Genomic DNA, 10,038 nt, shown 5'->3' with positions numbered 1-10,038 from the left:
AATGGTTCAGCCACTGTGGAAAACTCTGGCAGTTCCTCAAAAAGTTAAACACAGAATTATCACATAACCAAGCAATTCCACTCCTAGGTATATGCTCAAAAGAACTAAAAACTAGTACTCAAATAAAAACTTGGACACACATTTTCATAGCAGCACTATTCACTTATAGCCAAAAGGTGGAAACAACTCAAACACCCATAAGTGACAAATGGATAAACAAAATGTGGTGTACCCAGGGGAACCCTCCTACACTGCTGGTGGGACTGTAAATTTGTGCGGCCATTAGGGAAAACAGTATGGAGATTCCTCAAACAACTACAGATAGAACTGCCATACAATCCACCAATCCAACTGCTCAATGTATCCCCAAAGGAATTGAAATCATCATGCTGAAGGGATACCTGCACTCCCATGTTTATCACAGCTTTATTACAATAGCCAAGAATTAGAACCAACTTAAATGTTCATCAGCAGATGACTGGATAAGGAAAAATGTAGTGTATATACTCAGTGGAATACTACCATGCCATAAAAAAGAATGAAATTCTGCCATTTGCAGCAACATGGATGAACTTAAGAGAAAATTATGTTAAGTGAAATAAGCCAAGCACATAAAGAGAAATAATGCATGTCCTAACTCATAAGTGGGAGGCAAATAAATAAATAAATAGGAAAGATACAACAATAACAATAATATCTTGAACTTTAAAAGGGAGAGAATAGAACTGAGGTTACCAGAAGTGGGAAAGAGGGAGGGGGAGGGGAATTTAATGAGAAATTGGTAAAGGGCCACAAAAAATGATTACATTGTATAATGCTGAATATACATTATCCTGATTTGAGCTTCACATATTGCACACAGGTATTGACATTCAACTCTGTATTCCACTGTTATGTACAATTAATTATGTTTCAATTTTTAAAAATTAAAGAAAAAAAATATGGTGTATCCACACAATGGAATGGATAGAAGAAAGAATGAAGTACTGATACATGCTACAATGACAAACCTTAAAAACATTATGCTAAGTGAAAGAAGCCAGACACAAAAGGCCACATTTACATGAGATATCTATAATAAATAAATCGTTAGAAACAGAAAGCAGACTGGTAGTTGCAGTGATAAAAATGTTCTGAATCTACGAAGTGGCGATGGTTGCACATGCTTGTGAATGTATGAAATGCCACTGAAATGGTTCAGATAGTGAATTTTATGTTATATGAATTTTACCACAATTTCTATAAAGTAACATAAAATTCTTTTATTACCAATATTTACTTTTGTTTAAAATTTTTTTAAAATCTACAATTAAAAAGGATGGAAGGAAGGGAGAACAAAAAGAAAAAGGAAAAAGAAGGGGAGGAAAGGGAGCTTTCAGGATTACTGGAAGACCTAGCACAGCTATGGAGAGTATGAGCAACCAAGAGGACTGGCGAGGCTAGGTAAGAAGAGGTGTCTTAGCGTAGAAAAGAGAGACAGGATTCAAGGAACAAGGAAGGACCTTGCTACTGATGGTATATTCTGTCCCTAGCTAGGAAGACAGAAGGTTAAGAGGAAAAAAGTAGGAGAGAGAAAAAAAAGGAGGCAAAAGAAGAGGAGGAGGAAAGAGAAAAAGTAGGAGAGAAGAAAGAAGAAAAAAACAAGAGAAGGAAAACCAGAGAAGTGTATAACCTCTGCCAGTCCTGCCAAGAGAAAAGCAAAAATAAGAGAGGGACAGAGAAGGGCTAGAAGGGCAAGAAAATTAAAAGGGAAAGGAGAGAGGAAAAGTGAAGAAAAGGAGAGAAGGGGAAAAAACAAGAAAATGGCAATGGAAGATTAAAGAGATAGGAAAACAAGGAAAAAGAAAAGAAAAGAAAAAAGGGATAGCAAAACAGAAAAACAGCATTTTCTGGGCCCATACTATGGAACAGAGACTGTCCAACGTGTTTTAAACACAGAATATCACTTAATCCACGTAACTCTGCCGTAATCTAGGCATAATTTTTTTCCTATGGAAAAAGTGGCAAAACTGATGCTCCAAAAAGCCTGAAGTCACAGATTTGACAACACAGCCCAATTATGAACTCTGGTCTGCTAACTCCAAAACTTAAATTCTGTTCACTACACCACAATAACTACCATTGTGATCCTCTTGCAGCTATCACCTGGCCAAAATGCCACTTTAGCTTTCCATAGCAAGGCACCTGCCAGTAGGATGCACCTATGAAAGTAACATAGATGGCAGCATTTTCTATGATCTCCCACACATTTCTTTTTTAACTTCCCCTTCATATCACTTCCTCCTCATTGAAACACTGAAAGCCCCAAATCTCCCTCCTTCCTCATCTTCACAAAAACTTACCTGTACTGTGTCCTATCCCCCCAGTGCTTGCTCCCTGCTACTATATACATTTGGGAGTTGGGGTGGGAGCAGAGCTGGCCAGTACAGGAACCAAATCCTGGACCTCAATGTTATCAGCACCACACTCTAATCAACTGAGTTCACGGGCCAGCTTGCTCCCTGCTACTAAAGCATGTACAAGTAATTCATATCCTTTGTCAGTGTATGACAATATCAACAGTTCCCCTAAGTGTATTAATTCAGTCATTTATTCAATCAACCAATATTTACCAAGCATTTACTAGGTGCTCAATAAAGGACAGAACAAGCACACACAAAAGTCTAAAGATATGGAAGACTGTAACAACTTGATTAACAAACCAATCTTAATTAACATTTATAGGACACTGTACTCCACAACTGCAGAATGTACATTCTTTTCAAATGTACATGCAACATTTATGGAAAGTGATCCAATACCGACCCACACAACTGGTTTTAATAAACTTTAAAGAACTGACATCTTAAGAGTATATTTTCTGACCACAGTGCAATTTAACGAGAAATCTATAAGAAAAAGATAACTAGAAATTCCACATTCGGAAATTTATAAAAACCTATGGGTCAGAGAAAAATAATTGTAATGGAAATGAGAATAAAGTTTAAATTGCTTGATGGGGAAACTACAACATGTGTACAGAACTTGGTGTGACTACTTGCAAATATTGTGGTATCCAAGGGCAGATGTTGTGAACAAAAGCTCTGGGAAAATGGTGAACTGCTTGGATACTGAATAAAAGGCGGCTTTTTAACCAGAATAACTACCACCACCATTTCCCACATATCTACTGATCTTTTACTTTGCATCTACGCACCAGCCATGGTAGCCAAGTTCACAAGAAAATTCACCAATATTTAGGGGGAGATCAATAAACATTGTTTCCCTTCCACACTTCTCTGATTTTCACACTTACACAGCCAAGAGCCTACTGAAACCTCCACAGCTATCTCAAAATTAATACGTCTAAAAGTGAACCCTTGGTTTTCCCTCCAAAACCTATTCCTCCCCAAATCTGTCCCATCTCAGTACAGGACACCGCCACTTACCCCGTTGATTAAGTCAAAAACCAGGAGGCGCCGGCCAGGATGGAGAAAGTAGAACTAGACTTATCCCTCACTCCAGAAACAACTAGAAAACAGGATAAAATACAAGAAGCGTCTATTGTCAGGCAGTAACCAAACGCGGCGTAGGACTGTGACGGTGGGGAGAGGGAAACAAGCGCAGGAGCGGGCCGCGTCACAACGCCTCGGGCTTGGCGGCCAGCTGATCACACTAACGTAACTTGCTGCTTCTGGCGATGTTCAGCGAGCAAGCACGGAGCTGGACAAAGTACTTACGGTGACCTCACAGTCCCAAACCCCGCGCTGGGTCTCCTGCTTGACAAACCCAGCGTCTGTCAAAATGGAGCCCGGCTGGAGCAGGCGGCCGGAGGGGGCGGGGCGGTGGGCGTGGCCGGGGGCGTGGCCGCGGATGCTTCGGCCGAGAGCGAGATAGAGAGGACTGAAGGTCGGATCGCCGAGCTTGGCTCAGAGCTCCACGCTTTAAGTATGTCATTTGACGTATGCTCTGTTTTTATTTGGTTTGGTTCTTATAAAAATAAGTGTAAGCTTAGTTCTGTTCAGTTATTTAGGTCAGGCATTAACTATTCTTTGTAGTCCTGTTATTCATAGTGCCTCATTTTTAAAAAATTTTTCCTGCCTTTTTTTTTTTGGAGTGGCTACAGTGGGCCTGCGTTAGCTTTCGTTTGTTTCTTTAATCTTTGATTCTTCTGGCTATTTCTCTAACTTTAATCTCATTCATGAGCTCTAGACACGTATATCCAACTGCGGCTAGTGATCTTCATCTGGGTCCTGCTGCAGACACTTCAATTTCAGTAAACCTAGCTCTAATTCATTACCTTTCCCTTCAAATCTGCTCCATCTCCTATGGCTCTAAATCACTAAATGACAAAATCTGAAACAAGTGTCTCATTCTTGACTCCTCCCTTTCCTTTGCTCCTTTGCACCCTCTCTCTCTCTCTCTCTCATACACGTGACCAAATTCTGCTTATTATAATAGTTACTATCCATTTTTATCCATTTCTCCTAGTCATTCTCTTGATGCATTTCAATGCCCACTTGGCCCCCAATCATCTCAGTGGGTACCAACCAGCTTAGCACTGCTGTTAAGGTAGTTACTGTAGTAGACTCCAAAGAATCTCACTACCACCAGTTTACCTCTCCCAAAATCTATCTTCCAAAGAGCAGCTGATGATCTTTTAAAAATGCAAATTTGACTATGCTTAAAATTCATTCCTAAGGTTAAAGTTTAAACTCCTTAAATTGGATCCTGCCTTTCTCTCCAGCCTCATCTTCCTCCTAGTCTCCTCCTCCCCCTCTTATATTGAAAGTCCAGCAAACCAAAACTGGGGTAGTGCTCCTCTACACCATTATGTACTGTATCTTTATTCATGCCGTCCCTGCTGCCAGGTTTACCCGCTTCCCACTCCCAACTTCTACCTGGCTTACTCCTTTTCTTAGTGTGAGTCTCAGCTCAGGAAGCCTTCTTTGATCATCCCCATCCCTGTTCCTCACCTCCAACCTCAGTTAAGTACCTCTTCCTATGTGTCCTATATCTCCCTCTAAATAAACCTCTTAGCCACATTGATTATAAGTACCTATTTTGTTTTGCTGAGGTTTTAATTTCTGCTTTCCCCCTCTAATTGTAATCTGCTTGCATATCTAATTAATCTGTTTATTCCTAATGCCTATTACAATGCTTGACACGTGCCAGTTGATTGGTTGGTAAGTAAATACCCAGAAGCTACAGAAACGTCAACCCTTAAACTAAGTAAGGCAGTTAGGCAGTATCTTTTCTGACCCAGCTAAATTCCCTAGAGTGTGCTTCCCAGTGACCAGTTGGGAGGATATGATACTATCCAGAAAGAGAGAATGGTAGCTTAGATGGGGTAGTACAGAGGAAGAAAAGTAGATTGAGTCTTGAGATATTTACTCTCTCCCTCCTAACTTCTTTTCTGGGACCCTAGTTTAAGCCTTGACATAGCAGTGCTAAACTGTTGGCACCAACTGAAATTAGGTAGCATTCAAGGGATTAAGCCATCTTTTGTGATATGAAGATTTCTGAAACTGCTTCTTGAGAGTTTTTTCCTTCATCTCTTATCAACAGAATGAAACAAACTCTTGTGGTAGGTCCCAGGTTTGAGCAAATACAGGCCTTATATTATTACTCCTGGTTTTGAAGGTCCATCAAGAAGCAGGACAAATAACACTAAAGCATGCAAAACAATATAAAAGGGGGGTCCCAGAGAGCTTATCAAATAAGTCTAATTGTAACATTCTTATTTCAAAGAATGTAAGTATTCAATAAATCTCTGTTGGATTCTTCAAACGTGGCTGTTAAAAATCAGTAATGAAAGTAGACTATGGGGAACCGATGGGGTTTCTTAAATCCACAGGTTTCCATTGATACCTGGGAGAGATTTTTTTCACCAGCTTTATGGTCCCAACAGAACTGACTCAATTTTATACAGTCATTGTTCATCTATGTAAGACTGTGAACATAAATTACTCTATCTTGAAAGCCCTTACCACTTGCTATGTCTTCTGTGCAAATTTTTCCCATTGAAGTTATACAGTAACTAGAGGTAAGGTAGTTAGAACAATAGGTAGAAACAGCTTGCTGACTATAAAGAAGGGACATGATGATTAAGCATTGGTATTGCAACAGCCAGTCTGGCTACCTGCATCACAAGACCACCGAGGATAATGATCATTGTCATAAATAGTGACATTAGCTTGTTCCTTAGTTGGTAATTGCATCTTGGCTTCACTGTATGAACTGCCTATATAAACTTGGGCTGTACCAGGAGGTGATGCAGAGAAACTTGATTTAGGCTCCTGGGTCATCGCTCACCTGATCCATTATCCTGTAAGTAAATTACCATCTTAATTAAAATTCTTTGCCTTACTGCATGGAAGTGGTTGCTTCATTTTTCAGTCTTAAGATACCATCTCAGTTTTGTAGGCATTCTGCCTTTGTTCCACCTTTAGACAATCTAATTAAACTGTCCTTTTGCAACAAATATTGTTCAAAGTCTGGTTGGTGGTCCCATCTAATCCTAGACAAGAAGTATGATGAACTTAAATAAGATAGTATTGGAAGAGCTCAGTTTTGTTTTGTTTTTTTAAATTCTTTCAAAATTGCAAACTGAAAGTTTGCTAGTTATTTCTGCAAATTCCAGCTTCCATCTGTAAAGTAGGGTCTCTTCGTTCATTAGTTTTCATAAAGAACAAACCAATTGCAGATAAACTTTTTCCTAGTGATCACTTTCACACTATCATCTTATTGAAAATTCTGCTAAAAACAACATAAAAGAATGTAAAGTTTCCTGTAGTTTATGCTGTGATTTGAATATTTGTCCTCTCCAAAACTCGTGTTGAAATTTAATTGCCATTGTAACACTATTGAGAAGTGGGACATTTAAGAGGTGATTAGGTCATGAGGGCTGTGCCCTCACGAATGGATTAATGCCATTATCGAGGGAGCGGGTTCCTGATAAAAAGGATAAGTTCAGACCCCTTTCTCTCTTGCTCTCACACATTCTTTTGCCCTTCCACCTTCCACCATTGATGACACAGCATGAAGGAGCTCACCAGATGTCAGCACCATGCTCTTGGACTTCCCAGACATCAGAACCATGAGCCAAATAAATTTCTGTTTATCATAAACTACCCAGTCTGTGGTATTCTGTTACAGCAACGTAAAATGGACTAAGACAGTCCATAGGTCTATTTCAGATATTTTGCAAATATGTATTCACATACATACATACACAAGCCATTTGCTATTTAAACATCTAGGATGGCATATGTTCACCTAGGCCTTTGTGTATAGGAGTGGTTTCTCAGCAACATATAATAATATTAAAAAAACACAGCCAATTACTAACTTTCCCTGCAGCCTGCAGTCTAGGCAATAGCTATCCCAACCCTTTGTGGCTTTCTCATTATTATAAGAGCTATCACTCATTGCTTAGACTGAAGAACGAATAGTCAGAGGTTAAGTGGCAGTTATCTAAATCTACAAAATAATAAAAGTAACATGAAGAAAGGGATAAACTCAGGACATGTGGATGCATATGTCACTTCACCTTCAAGTGCCAGCATCTGGTGTCTCTTCTTGGCAGAAGAGACACATTAATGTCAGACCCTAGTCAACTGTGCAGCAGCCCAAAGTTTGGACATTATCTTTGCTAAATGCATATGGTATTCTTATTTAATGTGTGTCTCTTTTATTAAAAGTAATGAATCTCCTTTTTTGTGAAAGGCCATTGAAATTAATACTTTTGCTTTTAACATACACATAATGAAGAAAGATCAGACTACAAGTCTGAAAGAGACACTGAATATTAATATTAGGTGCTTAATCCCTTAGCAGCTTGACAGGAACAAAAAAGAGGTACAGGCTTTTAAACAGAATTATTTTCAAATAGCCTCAAATGGATACAAGTTTTTATCAATGTTCGATTGACCTTTGATTCTATGGCTAGAAATCACTTATTGGCTAAGGTGCTTAAGCACAACTTAGACTTTCAATTATTGATTATTTTATAGAACCCCCATTTTAGTGCCAGTGAAAGAGTCAGAGTTGGTATATAGTGTCCTGACAAGCCAGGTAATTTTAAGCATTATAAACAGGACTGCGTTTCTATGTGCCAGGGATTGTATTAAATGCTTTACATACACTATTTTATTTTCTCGGAATCCTGGAGGTAGATTATTATTATTATACTAATTTTACAGATATTAACTGAGGCTCAGAAAGCTTAAGTAGATTCTCCAAGGTCACACATACTATGACAGAGACAGAACTTAAACACAGCCCATTTGATTCAAACTACACTATACTTCTTTGTTTCCTCTAGACTTTTGCTGTCCAGTTAGGTAGCTACTAGCCACATGTGACTAATTAAATTTAAATTAATAAAAATTAAATAAAATTTAAAATTCATCAGTCACTAGACACAATTCAAGTGCTTAACAGCCACATGTGGTTAGTGGCTACCATATTGTGGACGGTGCAGATATAGAATCCATTACTGCAGAAAGTTTATTGAACAGTGCTGGTCTAGAGTCACAAGTAACTGGATGCTTTCCTTCCTAATAATGCAAATAATATAAATTACCCTGTTGCTTTAACTTCCAGAAAGTTCAGTTCCAGATTTAAGCTCAAGTATAGCAATACTTTAGCCCCTGTGATCAATATATTTGTGCTCATCCTTTCCTTGGTCCTGATTTTCTACCTCTATTTATTTATTATTTTTTCATTGTAAATGTTCTCATTGCAGATTTTCTCAAATCCATTGTGGAAAAAGGCAGGATATAAATGTAAATAAATAAAAATCAGGACATATGGTCTGATTTTTGCATGGCTTCCCTGGTATAAGATGCAGTCAAGGAATCATGAGCCAACTATATGCTGTCTATAAGAAACTCACATTATTTTATTTTTCTATTGATAATACACATTTGTGGGGTACAGAGTTGACTATCAATACTTGTGTATAATATGTGATGATCAAAATACTTTTGCTTATTATTATTTATTTATTTATTTATTTATTTATTTATTTATTTATTTATTTTCTGGTGGCTGTCCAGTATGGGGATCCGAACCCTTGACCCTGGTGTTATAACACCACACCCTAATCAACTGAGCTAACCAGCAAGTCCAAGAAATTAACTTTAAATATAACAATATAGTCAGGTTTAAAGTGACTGGATGGAAAAAGTTATATCATGCAAACAACAGAAAGCAGAAGAGGCTACATTAATATCAGATAAATTAGACGTCAGAGCAAAGAAAATAACAAGAAACATAGGATATTCTGTAGAGATAAAAGGGTCAACCGACTAAGGAGACACAGCAATCCTAAATGTGTGTACAGTAGAAAACAGAATTGCAAAATATATGAATGAAAAACTGATAGAACTGAAAGAACAAATAGACAAATGCACAATAATAGTTTAAGTCTTCAACACCTATCAACAATTGGTAGGATAAGCTGACAGAAAATCAGGAAGTATGTAGAAGAACAGAACAACATCAACCAACAGGATCTAACCAATATTTATAGGACATTCCACTCAACAACATCAGCATGTACATTTGCTCATGGAAATTATACCAAGATAGACCATATTCTTTTTTTTTTTTTACTTTTTTAAAAAAATCAAACCATAATTGATTATAAATATCAATTTTGGGGGGTTCAATGTTGACATATGTTGATCAAATCAATATTACTAGTATGTACCTTGTTACAAATTGTACTTATTCTTTATGCCCCTTGTCCAACCTCTCCCTATTCCCCTCTTCCTCCCCCCCACCTCTGATAACCCTAGATTTCTTCTCTCCTTCTGAAAGAGTAATGGTTACTCTGTTGATTTGTTGCCTAGATAATCTGTCCAATGCTGAGAGGTGTGTACAGTTCCCCCAATATTATCATAGAGCAGCTGCTTCTTCTGTCAGTCTGGAATGGACTTTGTGGAGAGAGACATCCTCCTCTTTTCTTTCGTCTCTGCTAGTGACTTTCCTTGTGTCAATGCACTCCAGTGGCTGGCGGACCATCTGTGTTGTGGTTGTGACATCTAGCCA

This window comes from Cynocephalus volans, chromosome 4 (assembly GCF_027409185.1).
Source record: "Cynocephalus volans isolate mCynVol1 chromosome 4, mCynVol1.pri, whole genome shotgun sequence".
NCBI lineage: Eukaryota > Metazoa > Chordata > Mammalia > Dermoptera > Cynocephalidae > Cynocephalus > Cynocephalus volans.
This window is presented reverse-complemented; position numbering follows the sequence as displayed.